The sequence below is a fragment of the Pan paniscus genome, chromosome X (assembly GCF_029289425.2).
Source record: "Pan paniscus chromosome X, NHGRI_mPanPan1-v2.0_pri, whole genome shotgun sequence".
NCBI classification, from domain to species: Eukaryota; Metazoa; Chordata; class Mammalia; order Primates; family Hominidae; genus Pan; species Pan paniscus.
The window spans coordinates 40,654,937-40,679,093 of NC_073272.2; the positions used below are offsets into that span (position 1 = coordinate 40,654,937).

General features: G+C 38.6%; 1 long non-coding RNA gene across 1 annotated transcript in view; it reads left to right on the top strand.

Annotated features, from left to right (window-relative positions):
• LOC129395198 (uncharacterized) overlaps window positions 1-9,408 on the top strand; it is a 206,210-nt gene extending 196,802 nt beyond the window's left edge. The window contains exon 3 of the long non-coding RNA XR_008955201.2: window positions 7,774-9,408. This is a non-coding gene — a long non-coding RNA (uncharacterized LOC129395198). The remainder of the gene's footprint in view (window positions 1-7,773) is intronic.
• The last annotated feature ends 14,749 nt before the right edge of the window (window positions 9,409-24,157 follow it).

Here is a 24,157-nt window from a genome sequence, read left to right on the forward strand (position 1 = left end):
GGTGCCACCTGCAGTGGGAGTGTCAGAAACGAGATGGCATTTGAGTTGGATGGGCAAAAGTTCAAGGTTGAGCAAAAGTTGGACAAGCGGATGGGAGAGGCATGCAAAGCAGAGGGAACTGTAAGAGCAAAGGCCTGAAGGTGAGGCTGCCAAGAGGAGGCTGCAGCCGGGTTGGGACAGGCTTTCTAGATCTTGCTGAGAAGTTCAAACTTTGTTGTACATGCTGTGGCTCTTAAGCAGGGTGGGGTCAGGAGCAGATCTGGGTCTTTGGAACAAGCCCGCTGGCCATGTGTGGAGGATGGAATGAAGGAGTTTGGGGCTGAGGTCACAGAGAACAGCCAGGAGGCAGCTGCAGGACTTGCCATGAGTCACAATGAGCCTATAGAAGGACTGTGTAGGTGGAGAGCCAGTGAGGTCAGGACCAGAAAAGGCCTTGCTTGTGGGGTAGGTTGCTGCCCTCCCTGCCATCCACATGGGTGGGCTGTGTGAGAGGGACAACGGCCTGCAAGGAGGCCAGGAGTGGGAGTGGATTTGGGAAGGACCTCAGTGACAGGAAGGGTGTTTCCACTGTGCAGCTGCCAAAAGAAACCTGTGACTCAGTGGGTGGCATGTGTGATACCCAGAAACTTTATAGTCCGAGTTATCCTGGCTCCTATCTACTTCCATAAGTCAACACTGCTTCACAGGTGGGATAGCAGCCAATGGGTGGGGTCCATAATGCCTTTTCTCAAATTTAAATAGTGTCTACACCAGCCGCGAGCCTATTACAGGGGAGTGCCTTTGTAGGAGGCACATGCCATGGGAAGATTGATAAGGAGCAGGAAAAACATCTTTTTCTAAGGCCTGCAATTCTCACACCCAATTAGAGTGGTCTTGCTTGTGTAAGAATTGAGTTGTATCAGTCATGAATAATATCAAGGCAACTCCTGCTTAGAGAGGACCCACTATGTGCTATAAGCTAGGTGATACACTCTTCCTCACTATCTGATTTATTCTCCACAGTAATCACACAAGGTAGTCATTTCTTGCTCCATTTTACAGGTGGAGAAGTAAGGCTCAGAGAGTCCTAATGGGTTGGTCATCAGATGGAGTCTAGAAATATTCTCCCTATTCCAACTGGTGATGGCATTGCTTGGCATCTCACCAGTATATCGTTTTCTTTGTTAATGACCAGGGCACTGATAGCAATCATGCTAGATGCAAAACCTTCCCTTCCTCCCACACTGCAAAGTCCTTCTCTACAGCACAATCATTCCAAGAATGAGGTTTAGTTGCAAGGTCTTTTTAAAACCCAGTCACCATGGGAATTGCATTCCTGAAAGACTAGGGCTGTGATGGTTTTCAACAATGCCTGGTGTTCTGTTTGCTTCGGCTCATGCTTAACAGTCCAGCAGTTAGAAGATGGAAAATAATTATTCAGTCTAGCCGGGAGATGGGGTGATAAAAGGAAACTTTGGGCTGCTGATTAAATTGTTTATTTAAGCACAAGCTTGGCTATGTCTTCAGCATAATGTGCTGTAGGAAGAAGATAGGGATCTCTCCTTATGGAGAGACACTGACAGGGGGGACTGAAATCCCCACCTCTGCTCACTCCCACGGCTGCCTCTCTGCAATGCCCTGAATCTTTGTTTCCTGCTTGGCTCTGGATTTTGAGGACTTTATGAGGCTGGGATTGGGCAGAGTAACAGAATAGTAGAGCTTTTTGTCCAAGCTCTGCATTTTGCAAAAGAGAAAGCTGAGGTCAGAGAGAGGTTGTGATGGTGCTGGGCAGGGCAGAGAATGTCCTGGAGTCTGGGTTCCTTGATTTCTGGTCCCGTGTTCTCTGCATTATTGCATGCTCACCCAAGTGTGTGTGCATCACCTTTACAAAACATATTTTGCTTTTTACCCCTCTTGGTCCTATTCTGCATTCTTCTCCTTCTGGCTTTTGAAACAAAATCAGCTTTCTTTAATCTCTTTTTTTGTGCACTGTTTCTCTTTATTTTCTTCCTCCTTCCCTGCATTAGAGCATGTACAAATTGTACATAATGCATAATTTAAACCCTCAGTTTGCCTATATTTTGAGCGTATGCAAACTCAACTTTCAGGAAGTACTAGACCAGTAGTCAGCAAACTACGGCCCACAGGCCAAATCTAGCCTGTGCCTGTTTTGGTAAATAAAGTTTTATTGGAACCTGGTCACCCTCATTTATGTATTGACTATGGCTGCTTTCATGCAACAGTGGCAGAGTTGAGTAGTTGCAACAGAGACTGTAGGGCCTGCAAAACCTGATATATTTAGTATGTGGCCCTTTACAGAAACAGTTTGCCAAGTCCCTGCACTAGAAAAATATATTACTGACTAAATTCTAATATAGGGCATTCCTGCCTCCAGAGAGCCAGGGCCTAACTTTTATGCCTGCAGAATAACAAAAACACAAGCTGTGTTTAAATTGAACCATTGAGAGCATGAGGATTCAGCAAGAATATTGCAATTCACTAAGCTAGGATTTTGTTTATAAACTTTAATTTTTGATACTTTGAATGCTAAGGAAACTCAAATTTAGTTCCCTCTCCCACTTTTAAGCCTTTGGTGACTCATCCTCTGAGCTCCATATCCCAGACCCTCACAGCCAGGCTGGCCCTTCCTGCTGGCCCTGCTCTGCACCTTGAGGACTCCTGGCTTGGAACTGAACCACCTTGCTCCAGTTGAACCATACCTTTGCTCTAGTCATACATCTTGCAGGACAAAAGTTCAAACGGTGGAATTTCCAGATCACAATCTCCTTTAGTGTTGCCTCAACTCATCTCACAATAAATGAAAGTTCTTTCCAAGAAGTGCTATCAATTAAGACATTCCTTCTGGCATTTTCTTTCCTTCCTTTCTTTGCATTTTGCTTATGCTGATGTGGGTTCCTTTAGCTTGATTTAGATTTTGTCGATGCTCTCCTAAGCTCATGGAATTTTGGAGGAGATCATCAAGTCCAGCCCCTTTTCCACCACGAGGAAGCTGAGGCCCATGGCAAGGTAGTCTTTAAAAGACACTTTCTTTTTACGCTTCATTTCTTTGATTGTAAATGAGAGTTTTTCTTTTCTTTTTAAGCAATTTAATTTTTTTCCAGTTCCTTTTCTGAATTTACATCTGTCTTTATTGTATATGGTCTTTCCTTCTCTTTCCCCTCCAGGTGCCTAAAAGTAGAGTCTGCAAAGGGTATATTTTGCAGAAAGCTCTCCACAGATCATAGTGCTTACATTTATTTGCTCAGAAAAATTCTCCTTAGGTCTTATTAGAGTTTTCTGGAATCACATAGAAAGTGAATTCCTAGTGAAATGTTTGGGTTCAGATTGTTAATTGAATTGTGGGCAGCCTAAAGGTCTTTCTGCAACCTTCTGGAATTTCTCAGCCTGAATGTTAAAGATGGAGCATGGATCTTTGCCACCTGCAGCTACCACTTAACCAGGCGACTGGTGCCAGTCCAGCAGCATGCTGGATCTGAGGTTTGCCACCTGGGAAGATAGATGATAATGTTTCTCTCCTCCTGGCCTGGATAAGGGGGAAAAATGGCACAAGGTGCATGTGCTCAGAACATGGAGTTCCTCTTAGGATTAGGGCTAAGATGCTAGAGTCATTCTAGCCAGTGGAGACTCCCAAAGCTGCAATAGTATTGGGGCTGTCTTGGTACCTCAGCACACAATGCAGGTAGACCTGGTACAGCATGCTTTCCTAGCTGGCTGTCAGATGAGTGAGAAAATAAGCTGCTCCCCGTATGATGGATACCCCAAACAGTTTTCTTTAGGCCAACCCCTAGATGTCACAGGCAAGGAAACTGAGGTTTGATGTCAAAGTCACTGTGGTGGCTTTGTACTGTAGTAGCTAAGCTGGAACTGTGTTTCCCAGAATTCCTTTCTTTTTTCTCTCCGGTTGGAGTTGGCCAGAAGAGAAATTTGTGTGCAATTTGTGGGTGGAAGTGAAGCAGCAGTCATGCCTATGCTCTGACTGTCAGGAGAAGGGCTAGTGGGCACTGTTGCAGCTCACAGGCGTCATCACTGATCTGAAGGCTTACCTTGCTGATGTGGGTGACAGCCAGGCTTGCAACCCCTTCAGTCCCTTCCAGGCCTCCTACCTTGGCTTTCTGGGGTCCCAAGGCTGGGTGTGTGTGCAACTATATTGGTAAAGGGCACCGGCCTAGCCTGCAGGTCACCTGCATCAGTAAAGTTGAAGATGGTGAGAAACTGATGGGGTTTTCATCTGTCCAGGGTGGGTTCTAGTTTGTCCATGTTCTCCCCCACTTCATGTGCATCTCTCCTTCCTGACAGCCAACTCTACTGTGTTCAGGATCAAAGCTAGATGCAGAGCAGCAGACCTACATAGACTGCTTAATCAGATTCTACACCTGTGGAAGGTTCAGTCCCTATCATAAGGCCCTCATTCTAGAGCCTCATGGTGGTTTCTGCTTCTCTGACTGAACCTTAACTGATACAATCACACAGCCTTGCAGTGGAACCCAGGTGCCCCAGGCTTCCAGGACAACAGGCTTCCTGCTTCCAGTGTCACCTCTGCTTAGAGGCTCTGTCTGCATGGCACATTGCTGGTGTTGATAAATGCTGGAAAGCAAATGAGGAGGTTCTGGCCAAAGAAATCTTCTGGGTGCTCAGCCACAAACTTGTCATCAAAATGCCTGGGTCACCCCCTCAAGCCCCGTCTCACATTGCGCAGGGTAGACACTGCTTGCATTACTCTTTGTGTCAGGGCATTTGAGTACGTAAGTATGACAGAGACCGAATCAATCCTAGATGCTTGAGCCAGAGATTCTGAGCAAAATCAGATGAGTCCAAGATGCAGTCCATTTTCTCCATTGCTTACTCCACTTTCTTGTGGGAAAAGGTGGTGAGGGAGGGTCAGGCAAACTTTCATTCAATCACTCTGTGTATGGTGAGATTGGAGAAGAAAGAGGGTGTTGTCTCTGCAGTAAGCCTGAGGGAGTTGGTGAGGGACACCTTAAGTCACCCTCTATCTTTCTACGTGTCTCCATCTCCAAGATGCACTATGAGGAGCCCTGCTCAGAAGATGGTGGCAGGGGATTGTGTGGGAGACCCCATGGTCTTAGGTACCCAGCACTTCAAAGCAGGGAGAATTCAGCATCTCTCAGTCCTCTCACAGCATTCCAAGATTGCTGCTTGAGGTCTGAAGCCTGATTTGTCTTTACAGCCACCCTCATTGAAATGCAGGTGAGCTAAGGACTCAGAGGGGTGGGGCATTACTCCTAGTTGGTTATTAATTAAACGAGACTGTATCTGAGACTAGGTGTTAGTTAATGGAGAACTAAGGAGTCCTATGAACCCTGCAAGGTGGCTACTGAGATCACCGCCTGGCAGAGCAGGCTGATGGAGCAGTGAGGGCACCAGCTATAATGTTCTGTGATTCTCTACCGCACTCAGGACCTGCAGAGACACACAGCCTCTCCACTTCAGCTCCACTGGCTCCCATGGTACACTTTGGCTCTACCAGGCATGCTCTTGCCTTAAGACATTTGTGCTCACTGCCCTCTCTACCTGGGTCCCTCTTACCCTAGAGAGCCTTCTGGCAGGTCTCATTCTCTCATTTCTTCACAACTTTGCTCTAAAGTAACTTCATCTTCAGGAACTTTTGCCTGACCACCCTACTACAAATTGCAACCCTCCCCACTCTCCATGCTAATGTAGTTTTACTATAGTGGGCATTGCCGTCTACCTTCCTACATAACTTACTAATGAGAGGGTAAGTGTCACTGGGGCAGAGATTTGCTTTATATGTACCCTGGTGTATCCAAGTGGTGGCACCTAGCAGGCACTCCTTGTGGCCTTTGCCTTTCTTCACTCCACAGGACACCATTGGCACTGCATTCCCTGTTGAATGACACCCCCTGGAACACAGCTTTATAGACTTCAATGTGAATAGTGCCCCCTAGAATTGTGCAACTTGGCAGTACAGAGCCTAATATTTGTTGAAAAGAGGCCACAGGCGATCTACTCTCTCTGCTCATCTTCCTGATCCAGTGGCCTCTGAAATCCTTCTGGCGGCTTCTAATTGTAAACCTTCTCATACTTGAAACCTTCCCTGTGTCAGGATGAGGAAGCTGGTATGAAGAGTGGGCTGATTCCATTTGTTTGCAGTTTATGATCAAATTTGGACATCTTATTTCAAAGAGATATAAGAAAGGCACTTGATAAGCTGTCTGCAGCAGTTTCTCCTAAGGGGTCTGCCAAAAACGGTGTGGGATTTCAGGGTCTGGTTTTCTTTGCCTTCTCCAGGTAAGCTTGTTTATAAAGAGGAAACATTTGTGCCGCTCAGCAGATTTGAGAGACCCGGTGGGAATTGCTGTTTATTTGTCTTTTGATCACAGAGCCTGGGGTTTGGCTCCAAGGCTGAAGGTCTCGAGGCCTCTTTATCTCCTCCCCTTGAGACTTTAATCTCTCCTCTGACATTCTTTTGGCCCGTGAGGTGGCTGGGGAGTTGAAGGAGGGGGAGTACTGCAGGTGGACAAAGATTCCCTGGCCTCATCAGAGTATCTGTCCTTAGTCTGACCTCCCACCAGGGACTGTGGTTCTTTCTGAGATCGGCTCTGGAGCCTAACCTCCCCCTCCCCTTTGTCCTACAAACAACCAAAAGGAAGAAACAACAAAGCCACCCACCCTCCCCCAAACCCCAGGCAACACTTATTTTGGGGAGCGAATCTTTTGTATTTGAAGCCACATCTTATCACTTGCCTTTTATGGAATCCAAGAGGCGAAGTGAGGTGAAGGGTCGTGGCATTCAATTCGCTCATTTTATAGATGATGATACAGCAGTCCTCAGGGCTTCTGGGGCCTGCCCAAATCACGCAGCCTCTCCATAAAGGTGGCTGGGCCAGTCCCCTGGTTGTGTGCCCCCCCAGGTGGTTTTCAGGGCGCCCCACAGCCCTATGCAATGTGAGATGCCCATGACTGGCCTTAAACCCCTGTGAGCAGAGACAATTTTCTTTGAATCAGCATGCACACCACACAGCGTTCCCCACGGGGGACATATTGAGAAAATGAAATTCAAATCACCCCTCTGGTATGGTTTTCACTCCCTTTCCTGATAACACACAGAGAGAAGCCAATTTTGTGGGTGAGCAGGTGGGTTTTTATAGGGCCAGGCAGTAAAACCTATGAAGGCCACCCAGGTCCTTCTCCTGTCCCTAGGTGCTTCTGACAGGAGCCACAGAGAGCAGCCTAGGGCTGGGGACACAGATGAGCCTCCAGCCAGGACTTTGCTCCCTGACTCGGGGCTCACTTCCTCAAGTAGCTGAACATTTTAGGGTATATGGCTACACCCATGTCCCACTCTCTTACTTGGCACTAGGCTGAACGAACACCTGGTATTCAGTGACCTCGAGACACTGTGAACCCACTTCGGACTTACTTCCTCAAGTCATTCAGCTACACAGTAGATTGCATGCAGTCTGTCTTTAAAAAATAAATAAAAAGTCCTTAGTTTGGTGAAGTCATTTTACTCACGCAGAAAAAAATGTAAAGGTAACCATGAAATCACAAGAACAAACCTTTGTGCTCCCTGGGGCTCTTGGAAAAAGAGGGCAGGCAGGGCTTGTGTGCACAAGGCAGGAGCTGTTTGTGCAGAAATGGAAATGCTCCCCCATCTTTCCTTCCACGCTAAGTCGCTTCATTATATTTTCAGGCGAGCAAGTCATGGGTTCCTGGTGCGCGGTGCTGTCTTTTTCAATTAATGCTTTTCACAGAAGTTCAGGTTTTAAACATCTCCCCCTCTCTTCCCAGGTCTGTTACATTTCCCAGAATGGTTCCCAGTGCTGGAGATAATTCCTTTTCGGAGAACCTACATTTCTCACCTGCTGATTGCAATTAGCCACTACCAGCTGGGGCCTGGTGTGCAGCTGAAAAGCTAACAAGAAGTGGAGACCACGCGGAACTCAGACAGGGCATAGGATGTGCATAAATAAGCAACGGTGCCTGTGTTTATGAGATGCTCCTGTGAATTCGAGGCTTCCCCACCCTCTGCATAACTCTCTCTCTTCTGGCTTTGTGCTGCACACCCCTCCCCTAACTATATTTTTTGTCTCTGGTTTTGTAGCCTACGTTTAACATCACAGTCATGAATTTACCACTAAGTACATTTTGTTAGGCAATAAACAGCCTTGGAAGAAAAATGAAATCCGACTAGGACTTCTGTTCTAATAATGTCTGTGAGCTGTGGTGGATTCAGGCAGCCCCCACATGCAGGTCTTAGAGCTAACCTTGACCATGAGGGCTAGCGGGGCTGGGAGAGGGCTCAGGGACCCCAATTCAACTCCCTTATTTTATGGGGGAGGATACTAAATCCCAGAACGGGAGCATGGCCTGTCCAAAGTCTTAAAGGAAGTCACAGGACTGGATGAAGCCCATGTCTCCCAAACCCCAGCTTAGGGCTTTAAACACTGAACTGCTTTGCTTTCAAACATCATGGGCAGCAGATTGGTAGTTTGTGAGGAAAGCACCAAGGAGACTTCTGAGTGCTGGAAGGCAGTTTCTGTTGGACAATGTGGTCTCCAACCCAAGGCAATCTTTCTTTCCTTCCTCATGGGCCAGGCATGCCCCCTGTGCCAACGTTGTAACCTTTTCATTCAGAGTTGATACCCATGTTTCCGTAGCTCACAGCTGCTGAACCCAAATCCCTACTTGCCCCCTAAGGTGAGTGCTGTCGACCTTTAGAGTTGTCTTGGGTTTTTGCTGCAGGGAACAGCAGAGAACAGACACACAAACGGGGAAGTTAGCAGCTGTCCCTGCCTGGTAGCTCTGCGGTGTAAACGGAGGGAGGCCAGCCTCGTGAGGTCTGTGGCTTCTGGTGCAATCATATCTGCTGGCTGGGGATGAGCTGGATTTTTCCTAGCCCTCTCCACTCAGAGGGTCAGCCATTCCATATCCAACTCAACTTCCATCAGGAGAGGCCATCTTGTAGGATTTAGAGTCAGGGAGTTAGACTGGCTTCCAGGTAGCAAGCAATAAAGTGTACCGGGACTTTGGACTCCAGTTCTGGCTTTGTTCTGCGGTAGGCATGCCTCTCAGCCTCTGTTTCCTTGTACGTAACATGGAGACTCCAAATGCATAGTTCAATGGGCTTTTCTGAGAAGGTAAGGGAAGGAGTCAAAAACAGGTTTGCTGTAAGTGTTCACTTTACTTCCCTCTATACTAATTTCTGTTTTACTGATAAGGAAAACTGAGGCCAATGGAAGTAGAAATACTCTCCCTAGGCCACAGCCTCTTCTATTGCCTCCAGCCACCTGTTTGTATCCGTCAGGCACTCAGGGGGAAAAAAAACTGCAATGAGCTTCACTAACACAAAATCCTTTCTCCAAAAATAAGTGCTTCTACATGCTGGTAAATATTTAACAATTAGCTGGGGGGTTGGAGGAGGAAAGGTGGGAGAAAGCTCTGCTTTGTAGGCTTGTTGATTTTTATTTTAAGAGAACTGTAGATTCACATGCTGTTTTACGAACTGTTATAGAGAGATCGCCTGTACCCTTCATGCAGTTACCTCCAATGGTAACGTCTTCAAAACTATAATACAATGTCACAACCAGAATATTGACATGATATAATCCACGAATCTTTATATTTTCCCAATTTTACTTGTACTCACTTGTGTGTATATGTGTGTGTATTTAGTTCTATACAGTTTTATCACATGTGTAGGTTCCTATGACCACTACCTGTATTCACAGTCAAGATACAAAATAATTCCATCACCACAAGAACCTCTCTGTTATAATCTCTACCTCCCCGCTGCTCTAACTCACCTTGTCAATGACCCCTGACAACCTCTAACCTGTCCTCCATTTATTTAAAAGATTTCATCAATTCAAAATGTTATATAAATGGAGTCACACATATGGAATCTTTGGCAGTTGTTTTTTCACTCAGCATAATTCTGTCAAATTTCATTCAATGTGTTGTGTGTATCAATAGTTAACTCCCTTTTATTGTTAGGTAATATTGTATGATATGAATGTGCCACAGGTTGTCTAACCATTCACCTGTTGAAGGATACCAAGGTTGTTTACAGATTTTGGCTCTTGTGTATAAAGATACTATGAATATTCATGTATAGGTTTTTATGTGCACAAAAGTTTCCATTTATTTAGAAACTTGGCATTCTATCCAATAAGTGATTGCTGGATCTCAGGGTAGTTACATGTTTAGTTTTATTTTTAAAATGCTAAATTGTTTTCCAGAGTGACTGTACCATTTTATATTCTCTCCAGTGATGTACAAATGATCCAGATTCCCCACATCTTCACCAGCATTTGATGTTGTCAGTATTCTTTATTTTAGCCATTCTAATAGATGTGTAGTGATATCTCATTATGGCTTTAGTTTGCATTTCTCTACTAGCTAATGAAACTGAACATCTTTTCACATGCTTGTCACCTGTTTATCTTCTTTGATGAAATGTCTTTCCTTTTTTTATACTTTGCAAATTATCTAATTGGACTGTTCATTTTTGACTATTGAGTTCTGAGAGTTCTTTATATATTCTAAATACTAGTCCTTTGTGTGAAATATGTGGTCTGCAAATATTTCCTTTCACTCTGTAGCTTGTCTTTTCATCCTCTTATGGCATACTTCACAGAGCAAAAGTTGCTCATATTGATGAGGTCCAATTTACTAATTTTAAAAATTTTATTGAGTGTGCTTTTTCTGTTATTTTTAAGAATTCATTGCCTTTCTCTAGTTCTCGGAGATTTTTCTCTTTTCTTTTTCTAAATGTTTCATAGTTTTTTGTTTCACATTTAACTCCATGATTCATGTTGAGTTAATTTTTCCATAAGCTGTGAGGTTTAGGTCAAGGTTATTATTTTTTTTTGTGGTTGTTACTCATGTGTGTCCAATTGCTCTGGCATTATTCATTGAAAGGCTGATATATTTCTCCACTGGATTACTTTTACATCTTAGTAAAAATTTAGTTGGGCATATTCATGTGGGGCTATTTCTGGGTTCTCTATTCTGTTCCATTAATTTATATGTCTATTTTTCCACCAAGTCCACACTCCTGATTATTGTGGCCAAATAATAAGCTTTAATATAATTGCTTTTCATTTCTCACCATAGAAAATATAACAAAACAATTCTCATAAGGGAGGCAATTAAAGAGAAAGCAATTAAAAACTGTAGGGAGAATGTATTATAGAAGTGTGTCAGGAAGTTAATTAATATAAATATTGGATTTTAAAAAAATTTGTGATGATTATGGTATTTTCAACCTTTTAAAATTTATTATTTATTGCAATTCCTTCTCGTGCTAAATAAATGTTCATTTTCATATGTAAAAATAATAATAAGCCTTAATACTGCAGAGAGTGATTCCTTATACTTTATTCTTCCACTTCAAAATTGTCTTACCTATTTTAGGGCTTGTGACTTACCATATAAATTTTAGAATAAGTTTGTCTATCTCTACAGAAAATCTTGATGGGATGTTGATTGGAATTGCATTAAACCTGTTTACCAATTTGGGGAGAATTGATATCTTTACTATGTTGTCTTCTAATCCACTTACTGGAATGTCTCTCCATTTATTAGATCTTCTCTGATTTTTTTATCAGCATTTTGTAATTTTCAGTGTACAGATCCTATAAGTGTTTTAAGTGTATATCTAAGTACTTCTTACACTGTACAGCTCTTGTAAATGTTTTGTTAAGAGCATACCTAAGGTTATAAGTATTTGCAATCACATTGGAGTTATTGTAAATGGTATTGTGTTTTAAATTTCTGTTTCCACAGTTCATTATTAGTATATAAAATACGTTGATCTTACAACCTGCAACCTTGCTGAACTTACTTCTTAGTTCCAGGAATGTGTTTTTTTGTTTGTTTTTAGATTCCTTGAAATTTTCCACATAGACAAACAACTTATCTGCAAATGGAGACAATTTCATTTCCTTTTAATTTTTGTGATTTTTATTTCTATTTCTTGACTACTGCACTAGCTAGAACTTCATGTACTCTGGTGAATAGGAGTGGTGAGAATGAACATCTTTACTTTGTTCCCGATCTTAAGGGGAGAGCAAACAGTTTTCACCAGTGAGTATGATGTTAGCTGTAGGTTTTTTGTAGAAGTTCTTTATCAATGTAGTTCCCTTCTATTTGTAAGTTACTGAGAGTTTTTAACATGAAGAGTTCTGGATTTTCAAATGTTTTTTTTCTATTTCTATTGATATGATTTTTCTCTTTTGCCTTGTTGATAAGATGGATAACCAGCCTTGCATACTTAGAATAAATCCCGCTTGATCATGACATGTAATTATTTGTACACATCATTAAATTGGATTTGGTAATATTTTGTTGAAATTTTTTGTTTCAAAGTTTATGAATTTATATTGGTATGTAGTTTGCTGTTTTGTGCAGTCTTTTTCTGCTTTTGGTATCAGTGTAATACTGGCCTCATGAAATGAGTTCTAAAATGTTCTCTGCACTTTTATTTTCTGGAAGAAATTGGGTAAAATTGATGTTAATTCTTTAAATGTTTGGGAAAAAAATCCCTGTGAATTCATCTTTCCTTTCCCATGCCGAGCCTCTGCTAACTACTATTCTACTCTCTATTTCTATGAGACACACTTTTTAGATTCCACATATGAGTGAAATCATGCAGCATTTGTCTCTCTGTGCCTGGCTTATTTCACTTAATAGTATGTTCTCCAGGTTCATCCATACTGCTACAAATAACAGGATTTCATTATTTTTTACAGTTGAATTGTATCTCATTGTGTATATATATATAACATTTTCTTTATTCATTCACTTCTTGGACACTTAGATTGATTCCATCTCTTGGCTACTGTGAATGGTGTTGTAATGAACATGATTGCAAATATCTCTTTGATAAACTGATTTATTTTTCTATGGATAAATACCCAGTAGGATTCCTCAATCAAGTGATAATTCTAGTTTTAGTTTTTTCAGGAATCTCCATATTGTTTTCCATAATGGCTATACTAATTTACATTCCCACCAACAGTGTATACGAGTTTCCCTTTCTCCACATTCTTGACAGAATTTGTTATTTTTTGCCTTCTTAATAATGGCCATTCTAATTGAAGTGAGGTGATATCTCATCGTGGTTTTGATTTGCCTTTCCCTGATGATTAGTGATGCTAAGCATTTTGTCATATACCTGCTGGCCATTTGTGTGTCTTTTTTTGAGAAATGTCTATTCAGATCTTTTGCCCATTTTTAAATCAGATTATTTGTTTTGTTTCCTATCGCATTGAGTTTCTTGTATATTCTGGTTATTAACCACTTGTCAAATGCATAGTATGTAAATATTTTCTCCCATTCTGTAGGTTGTCCCTTCACTTATTATTTCCTTTGTTGTTCAGAAGCCTTTTAGTTTGATGTAACGCCATTTGTCAATTTCTGCTTTTGTTGCCTGTGCTTTTGAGCTTCTATCCAAAAGCCCTTGCCCAAGCCAATGTCAGAAAGCATTTTCCTTATGTTTTCTTGTAGTAATTTTAAGTTTTCAGTATTAAATTTAAGTTTTTAATTCATTTTGATTTGTTTTTTTGTATAAAGTCAAAGATAAAGATCTAGTTTTATTCTTCTGCATATGGATATCCAGTTTTCCCAGCAGCATTTATTGAAGATACTTTTTCCCCCACAATGTGCGTTCTTGGCACTTTTTTGTTAAAAATCAGTTGACTGTAAATGCGTGCATTTATTTCTGGGCTCTCTATTCTGTTCCATTGGTCTATGTGTCTGTTTTTATGCCAATAACAATGCTAGGTTACTACAGCTTTGTAGTATATTTTAAAGTCAAATATTGTGATGCCTTCAGCTTTGTTCCATTTTCTCAAAATTGCTTTGGCTGTATGGGGTCTTTTGTAGTTCCATGCAAAATTTAGGATCGTTTTTTCTATTTATGTAAAGAATATTATTGTTTCTTTTTTATGAAGATTGCATTGAATCAATAGATCTCTTTGGGCAGTGTGGACATTTTAATGATATTAATTCTTTTAATTCATGAGCATATTTCTATTTGTGTCCTCTTAACTTTATTTCATCACTGTTTTATAATTTTTAGTGTAGAGATCTTTCATCTGCTTGGTTAAGTTTATTTGTAGGTATCTTTTTTGTAGCTATAGCAAATGGAATTGCTTTCTTTGTTTCTTTTTCAGATGGTTTGCTACTTGCATATACAAATGCTACTGATTTTTGTATGTTGATATTGTGTCCTACAACTTTATTGAATTCATTTGTTAGCTCTAATAGTGTTTTTGTGATGTCTTTGGGATTTTCTGTATATATAATTATGTCATCTGCAAACAGGAACAATTTGACTTCCTCCTTTCCAATTTTGATGCCCTTTATTTCTTTCTATTGCTCAATTGTTCTGTCTAGGACATCCAGCACTATGTTAAATAAAAGTGGTGAAAGTGGACATTCTTGTCTTATTCCAGATCTTAAAGGAACAATTTTGAACTTTTCCCCTTCATTATATTAGTTGTGAGTTTGTCATATATGGCCTTTATTGTATTGAGGTATGCTCCTTCTATACCTAATTTGTTGAGTGTTTTTATCATAATGAAATGTTGAATTTTATTGAACACTTTTTTGCATCTATGGAAATGATCATATAGTTTTCATTCTTGATTCTATTAATGTAATGTATTATGTTTATTGATTTGTGTATGCTGAACCATCCTTGCATCCCTGGGATAAATCACACTTGATCATGGTGTATGATATTTTTGGTGTGTTGTTGAATTTGGTTTGCTAGTATTTTGTTGAGGACTTTTGCATCTATGTTCATTAGGGATATTGGCCTGTAGTTTTATTGTTGTTGCTGTTGTGTCCTTGTCTGGTTTTGATACCAGGGTAATGCTGGCTTTGTAAAATTAGTTTGGAAGTATGCCCTCCTCTTCCTTTTCTGATAAGAGTTTGAGAAGAATTGGTATTTGTTCTTCTTAAAATGTTTGGTAGAAATCAGCAGGGAAGCCATCAGGTCCTGGGTTTTTCTTTGATGTGAGAGCCTTCATTATTGCTTCACTCCCGTTACTCATTATTGGTCTGTTCAGGTTTTCTGCTTCATAATGATTCAGTTTTGGTAGTTTGTATGTGTCCAGGAATTCATTTCTTTTAGATTTTTTAATTTGTTGGTGTATAGTTGTTCATAATAGTCTCTTAAGATCCTTTGTGTTTCTGTGGTATTAGCTATAATATTTCCTTTTTTGTCTCTTATTTTATTTGTTTGAGTCTTCTTAGTCTAGATAAAAGTTTGTTAATTTTGTTAATCTTTTCAAAAAGCCCAACTTTTTGTTTCCTTGATCTTTTGTATTGTTGTTTGAATCTATTTCATTTATTTCTGCTTTGATCTTTGTAATTTTTTTAATTCTACTAATTCTGAGTTTAGTTTGTTCTTGTTTTACTGGTTCCTTGATATGTCACGTTGGGTTGTTTATTTGTAATCTTTCTACTTTTTTGATGTAGGCATTTATTACTATAAAATTCTTTCTTAGCACTGCTTTTGCTGTATCCCACAGGTTTTGGTATGTTGTGTTTCCATTTTCATTTGTCTCAAGGAATTTTTAAATGTCCTTTTTAATTTCTTCATTGACTCATTCATTATTCAGGAGCATGTTGTTTAACTTTCATGAATTCGTACAGTTTCCAGTATTCCTTTTGTTATTGATTTCTAGTTTTATTCCATCGTGGTCATAGAAAATACTTGATTTGATTTTGATTTTTAAAAATTTGTTAAGACTTCTTTTGTTACGTAACATATGGTCTATCTTGAAGAATGTTCCATGCACTGTTAAGAAGAATGTATATTCTGCAGCTGTTAGATGGGATGTTCTGTAAATATCTGTTAGGTCCATTTGGTCTAGAGTGCAGTTTAACTTTGATTTTTCTTTGTTGATTTTCCTTTCTAGGTGATCTGTCTATTGCTGAAAGTGGGATATTGAAGTCCCCTACTATTATTTTATTGCAGTCAATCTCTCTTTTCAAGTCTATTAATACTTTCTTTATATATTCAGGTGATCCAGTGTTAGGCGCATATATATTTACATTTGTTGTATCCTCTGCTGTATGGACCCCTTTATCATTACATAATGGTCTTCTTTGTCTTTTTTTGTTTTTAAATCATTCTTGATTTAAAGTCTATTTGATCTAAGTATAGCCACTTCTGCTGTTTTTTGGTTTACATTTTCGTGGACTATCTTTTTACATTCTTTCACTTTCACCCAATGCATGTTTATAGATGAAGTGAGGTTCTTATAGACAGCATATAGCATATAATTGGATTTTGTTTTTTTTTAATCCAGCTGGCCTCTCTCTCTCTCTCTATATATATATATACACACACACACATATTAGATATATATTATATATATTATATGTATATATATACACACACATATATTATATATATAATATATATATTATGTGTATGTGAGTGTGTGTATATATATAGGAACAGAGTCTCACCCTATAAGCCAGGCTGGAGAACAGCAGCACAGTCATAGGTCACTGCAGCCTCAAACACTGGGCTCAAGCTATCCTCCTGTCTCAGCTTCCAAAGTAGCTGGGACTGTAGGTATGCACCACCACATCTGGCTATTTTTTTTTTCCTTTTTGTAGAGATGAGGTCTCACTATGTTGCCCAGGCTCGTCTTGAACTCCCAATCTCAAGGAATCCTCCTGCCTCAGCTTCCCAAAGTGCTAGGATTACAGATATGTGCCACTGGGCATAACCTATGAGTTTTAATCGGATAATGTAATCAAGTTACATTCATAATTATTATTGATAGGTAAGGATTTACTACAGTCATTTTATTACTTGTTTTCTGATTGTTTTGTAGATCTCTTATTCCTGTTTTCTTCTCATTGTATTCCTTTGTGGTTGAGTAATTTTTTCCATAGTATTATATTTTGTTTCCATGTTATTTATGTTGAGTGTATCTATTACAGGTTTTTGCTTTGTGGTTACCTTGAGGCTTACAAAAAACATCTAACAGTTATAACAGGTTATTTTAATTTGATAGCAACTTAACTTTGATTGCAAAGAAAAGTAACAAAAACATACTTTGCACTTTAACATCATTCCTCCTTCCACATTTTGACTTCTTGATATTTCAATTTACATCCTTTTGTGTTGCCTATCTCTTGACCAATTGTTATTATTATCTCTTATACTTTTGTCTTTTAGTCTTAATATTTAAGATATATGCAGTTTATATACCATAATTACAGTTTTAGAATATTCTGAATTTGTCTGTATTCTGACTTTTACCAGTGAGTTGTATATCTTCAGATGTTTTCTTGCTACACATTAGCATATTTCTTTCAGATCGAAGAACTCCCATTAGCATTTCCTGTAAGACAAGTCTGGTGTTGATGAATTCCCTAAGTTTTTGTTTGTCTGGAAAAGTGGAACTCTCCTTTGTGTTTAAAGGATAGCTTTGCTCGTTAGTTTTCTTATTTTCTTTCCCCCTTTGGGATTTTTAATGGATCATCCCACTCTCATTTGGCCTATGAGGTATCTGTTGGGAAATTTGCTGAAAGCCATGTTGGGGCTTCATTGAATGTGATATGTTTTATTTCTCTTCTGCTTTCAGTATTCTTTCTTTGTCTTTGACTTTTGATAAATTGATTATTATGTGCCTTGAGGAATTTCTTTCTGGATTGAATTTGATTGGTGACCTCTGAACTTGTACCTGAATGCTGTCATCTTTTTCCAAATTTAGGAATTTTTCAGCCATTATTTCATTACAAATGCTTCTTAGGCCTTTCTCTCTTGTTTCATCTGGGAATTTCTGTTATGTAGAGAGTAGTTTGCTCGATAGTGTCTCATAATTCTCTTAGGCCTTCCTCACTGTTTTTAATTTTTTTTTCTTTTTGCTCCTCTGATTGGGTAATTTCATGTGTTCTGTCTTAAAGCTCACTGACTCTTCTCTGATCAAGTCTGCTGCTGAAGCTTTCTAATGAGTTTTTCAGTTCAGTTACTGTATTCTTTATTTCTAGTATATCTAAATCATTTTTAAAAATGATTTCTATATTTTGTCAAATTTCTTATTTTATTCCTGAATTGTTTTCCGAACTCATTTCAGCCCTGTCAGTTTTTGCTTTATGCATCTTAAAACTCTGCTGTTTGGTGCATGTACATTTAGATTCACTACGTCTTCTTATGGGATTGATCCTCTTGTAATTATATGATGCTACTCTTTTTTCCTAGTATCATTCCTTGCTCTGAAGTCTACATTCTCTAATATTAATATAGCTAGTTCCATTTTTAAAAAAGTTCATATAAGCATGACATACCTTTTTCATTTATTTACTTTTGACATACCTATATCATTGTGTTTGAAGTGAGTTAATTTTAGTAAACACATATTGAGTCATGACATTTATCCACTGTGATAATCTTGTAATTGGTATATTTACACCATTTACATTTAAAGTAACTATTAATCCATTAGCCTTAAGTCTGCCCTTTTATTATGTGTTTCTGTTGGTTTCTTGTTTCTTTTTTCTGTTTTCTTGCCTTCCTGTGGGTTACTTGAACTTTTAAAAAAATTCCATCTTATTTCATTTATACTAATTTTTAGTATAGCACTTGTATAATTCTCTTAGTGGTTGCTCTGGGTGCTACAATATACATACGTAACTTATTACAGCCTACTGATATCAGTGTTTGATTGCTTTTAGTGAAAAATTGAAGTCTTCTATTTAGGTCCCTTTACCATCCTCACTTGGAAAATATAATCATTTTGTGTCCGGAATTGGTGGGTTCTCGGTCTCACTGACTTCAAGAATGAAGCCACGGACACTCGTGGTGAGTGTTACAGTTCCTAAAGATGGTGTGTCCGGAGTTTGTTCCTTCAGATGTTCAGATGTGTCCGGAGTTTCTTCCTTCTGGTGGGTTCATGGTCTCGCTGACTTCAGGAGTGAAGCTGCAGACCTTCGTGGTGAGTGTTGCAGCTCTTAAAGGTGGTGCGTCTGGAGTTGTTCATTCCTTCCGGTGGGTTCGTGTTCTCACTGGCCTCAGGAGTGAAGCTGCAGACCTTCGCGGTGAGTGTTACAGTTCATAACAGTGGCATGTCCAGAGTTGTTTGTTCCTCCCGTCCAGAGTTGTTCACCCTCCTGGTGGGTTTGTGGTCTCGCTGGCTTCAGGAGTGAAGCTGCAGACCTCTGCGGTGAGTGTTACAGCTCATAAAGGTGGTGCGGACCCAAAGAGTGAGCAGCAGCAACTAAAAGATAGTTTCAACAAATACAGAATTCATGGTTGACAGCTGTTTTGTTTTGTTTTTTTGGCACTTGGAAAACGTTGTTCCACTTCCTTTTGGCCTCCATGGTTTTTTGTGAGAAATTTGTTGTCATTTGAATTCCTGTTTCCTCTAGGCAATGCATTGTTTCTCTCTGGTTGCTTTTAAGATTTTTTTCCTTTGTTTTTAGTTTTCAGATGTTTATTATTATTTTTCTTGGTATGAATTTCTTTGGGTTTATTTATCTGGGTTTTATTCAGTTTCTCAAATCTATATGCTTAGATCTTGTGCCAAACTTGATAATTTTTCAGCAATTATTTCTTCAAATACCTTTTCAGTCTCATGTTCTTTGTTTCCTCCTTCTGGGATTCTGATGACATAAATTTAGATCTTTTTTTGGTGTTCTAAAAATCCCTGAAGCTCTGTTCTTTTTTTCCATCTATTTCTTTGTTGTTCAGATTGAGTAAATTTTCTTGCTCATTTATCAGGTTCACTGACTCTTCCTTTTGTCATCTTTACTATAAGCCCATCTAATGAATTTTTTATTTTGATTATTGCATTTTTAAGCTCTATAATTTCCATTTGGTATCTTTGGAATAACTTTTATTCCTTTGCTATGTTTTTTAAATTTTTAATTTGTTTAAAATAATTCATAATTATTTGTTGAAGCAATTTTATGGTGGATGCTGAAAAATCTTTGTCAGATATTTTGAAATCTAATTCATCTTGCCATTGGTACCAGTTGATTACCTTTCTTGTTCAAATTGTGATCTTCCTGGTTCTTAGTAAGGTGAGTAATTTTTTTATTGTATCTTGGACATTTTGGATCTTATTTAAGAGACTATTTAAATTTTCTTTTATAGCAGGCATTTGCACTGTTTAGGCTTAGCTTATGGGTTCTCTCCTACTTTTGTGACTTGTAGTTTCAATGATAACTTAGTTTTCTGAAACTTTGTGATAATATTCTGGTCTACTTTATTCATCTAATTCTACTTGAACTTTCATTAGACACCTGCTGGTGCCACCTGCAGAAGTGGAAGGTGCTTCTCTGGGTCTCTTAGTATTATTATATGGCAAGTAGGGCATTCCAAACCTACAAGTAGGAGCGCATTCCACCTAGCCTGTTCACTGGTCACTTGGCACCATTTTGCTTCCCACTCTTACTTATTCAGGTGCCTCTGAAGGAGTGAAGAGCCTACCTGGCTGCCTTCTGCCACTGAGTAAAGGATCAGGAAGCACAGGGTCTGGGCAGTTCTCTGCCATCAAGTGGAGGGTTTGGAGACACTCACCTTGGGTCATTTTCTGCTACCAAATCAATGGCTGGAAACCATAGAAACTGCTGGCCCCACTGATGATACTGCTGGCTGGTGTAGGGTGTGGGTGGATTGTCCAACTCAGGACCCACTATTGCTCCTGCTATGAATACATTGGGTTTGCTGCTATTGTTGGGTGTGGGGCAGGAGATGGATTGAGCTCTAATGCTACAAGCGTTGTGAATAGATTGGCCTGCCACTGCCACTGGGTATGGGTCTCTGTGCTAAGTCATTGCTAGATTTCTCTCTTCCTTGTAAAAGAAAAAAGAAAAAGAAAACCCAGGGAACTCACAGCAGTGTTGTTCTTCAAGTCCTGAGGTCTCTAGCCAGTCCATTTTTTTCTATCCAGCATTTAGAATGAATCCTTTTTATCATTTTCTGTTGATTTATTTCTAGGATATTTCATTATATTTAGAGGGTAAGAGCAGGAAAATTTGAGTCTATGTCATCTTGTCCCAGAACTGGAAGCCTGGAATGAGCTTTTTTTAAAAGCCAAAATTACTGCTCAGAATAGTAGTCTTTTCTGGGTGATGGATATACAAATGTTCATATTACATTATTTTTATACATTCCTGTGAGTCTGAAATAGCAAAAAATGGCTGAAGGTAAGGTTATGCCAGGTATAAGATAATCTCCTGTTGCCATTACACTGTCTTTCCTATTTTGGTTTACTTTATCTATTTTGATTAACAAAATACTTGTTTGGTCAAGACACAGTAGCCAGAAATTATTTCAATCAATACTAGTTTTGGAGGATCATCTGACAGAATAGATTTAAAATTAATCAAATAAATTTAATGCATATTTCTCATTATACATAAGGGCATGACCTCACAGTTGCAAGAGTTAGATGTTGATGTAAGCAAGTCATTTAAGAATTGCTTTAAAAAGTAATGCAGTAAATGAATACCTTTGGAAATAGTAAATATAAACCCACAGGACAATTTTATTTTAAATTTTTCCTAATATTTTAAAATTTTCCTAATAAAATAAAATTTTATTAAAATAATTTAATTTAAAATATTCCTAAGAACTTGAAGCTTCAGATATTTCCAGTGACAGCATCATACACAGAATAAAGGGTACTGTATCTCACCTTTGAGGAAAATGAAGATAATATGAACAGAACTGTGTTACATGGCTCAAACATATCCCTATAATTACTAAGAAGGTTACTGATGTCAAAGATGCATGATTAGTTTAAATACGATTGTTTAATAAGGGAAAAGGATATTTCCAAATTAATAATTTGTTTTATATAAAATACGGTTTTAAATATGTATATATAATTTTATTAGATAATTAAATATTCTAAGTAGATCTTTCACTCTTCTATTTCTTTAGAAGTTTATGAATTCAAAATGACCAAAAACTGTTCTTAAAGATTTTTTTTCATTTGGATAATTGGAGGTTATGTTATATTTGATATGGACTTATGTATAGTGATTTTGGTACTTCAGATGCCCAGAAAGTGACAGTTGTGAACCCATCACCCAGATTTATAAAATATTAGGTTCTTGTCACATTTACCATATAATTCGTAAAAGAAATAGAGCGCACAGTGAAAGTCCTTTGTGTACCTCACTTCCATCGCATTCCCTCATTCCTTCCCCTAGATATGGGTTATGTATCATTTCCATGCACGTCTAATGAGATTACCACATAGATATATACCTGAAAACAATACATGGAATTAATTGCTCTGTGAGTTTTTAAACATTACATAAATGGTACCATGCTATACATATAATTTTGCATTACTGATATATTTGGACTAATTTTTATCAGCTTATTTCATGTTTTCTGCTTTTGTTATCCTTCCAACCCTCTGATGGATTGGAAAAAATTCCCTTTTGTTTCCTCCCACTGCTAGTTTAGAAGATATATGCTGCATTTCTATCTTTTTTTACTAATTATCCTTACATTTTCAACATGAAAATTTAATTATAAATGTTTTATCAAAGTCTAAAAGTATTTAATATCTTTATTCTTCTCCCCCAAACCTTTAGCTACCACCTGATAACCTTCTCATGTTACTTGTTGTCTAGAATTTTAGTTCCATCCTTTTTTAACCACACAGTTTATAGCTCTTACTTTTTAAATGGTCACTTGTTAATTAATTTTATCAACCTATATTATTATTATGTATTTCTTTGCTCATCGTGATTTCTGGTAGCCCACTCCTCTCTGAATTCACTTTTTTACTTATTGAAACATATACTTTAATTGTTCATTTAGTGAATATCAATGGATTTTTTATATTTGAAAATACCTTTATTTGTCTTCATCTGTAAATGATATTTTAGCTGAAAATGAAAATCTAGGTTGACAATGATTTTCCCTTAGCAGTTTGAAGATTTCACTGTCTCTGGCATCTATTGTAGATGAGAAATCTGCTTTAAGTTTACTACTGTTTTTTTTTTTTGAAGATAATTTATCTTTTTCATTCTAGTAGCTTTTAAAATTTTCTCTTTATCCGTAATGTTCTAAAATTTCAATACAATTTGTCTAAAATTTGGATTTATTTTTATTCATACCATTTAGAGTTGGTGTGTCTTTTAATCTGAGTACTTACTAACCTTATATAATTGCCATAATCCTGGAAAATTCTGTTCCTTTGTTTTAAACTCCAATTAGTTGTATGTTGAAGCCTTCTCTCAGTCTTGCTTTTAACTGGTCTTTCATTGTATAACTAGGAATACAATGTACTCTTTGTACTCTTTTACAAATTCCACAAGACTATCTTCCAATTCATTAATTTTCTCTTTGATTAAGTCCAATCTAGAACTGACTTATTTATTGATTTGTTTATTGCTTTACTTTCATAATAGTGTTTTTATTTCCAAGATTGCTAAATGGGGCCAGGTGTGGTGGCTCACGCCTGTAATCCCAGCGCTTTGGGAGGCTGAGGTGGGTGGATCACGAGGTCAGGAGATCGAGACCACAATGAAACCCCATCTGTACTAAAAATACAAAAAATTAGCCGGGCGGGGTGGCAGTCATCTGTAGTCCCACCTACTCAGGAGGCTGAGGCAGGAGAATGGTGTGAACCCTGGAGGTGGAGCTTGCAGTGAGCTGAGATCACGCCACTGCACTCCAGCCTGGGTGACAGAGTGAGACTCTGTCTCAAAAAAAAAAAAAAGAATAAAAAGATTGCTAAATGGTTCTTCTTCATTTCCACTTATTCCAGTTTCATTTTAGCCACTTTGCCTACTTGCATTTCATAATTTTCTATTTTTTCTCTCTCTGTGTCATAGTCTTTCTTTTGTCTTTTTGAGGATCCTAGATATACTAATATTAAAGTTATTCTCATACTATTGTTAATTTCATTTTATCTGAAGAAAATTTATTTCCTAATTGTTGATTTCATCAGCTGTCTTAATGTTCATTTCTTCATGTGTTTGGAAATTTGGTTTTCAGGCTTATTTGAGTGGCAGTTTGATGTCAGTATTTTTCTTTCTTTCTTTATGTGGTCACTTCTTTCTGTCTAGCAGTTTTGGAGTTGCTTCCACGTGATCCACTGGGACCCCAGGTTTTATGTTGCTTGCTCAAAGCTCCCATTTCATGACGACACTGGGATGTCACCAATCCAGT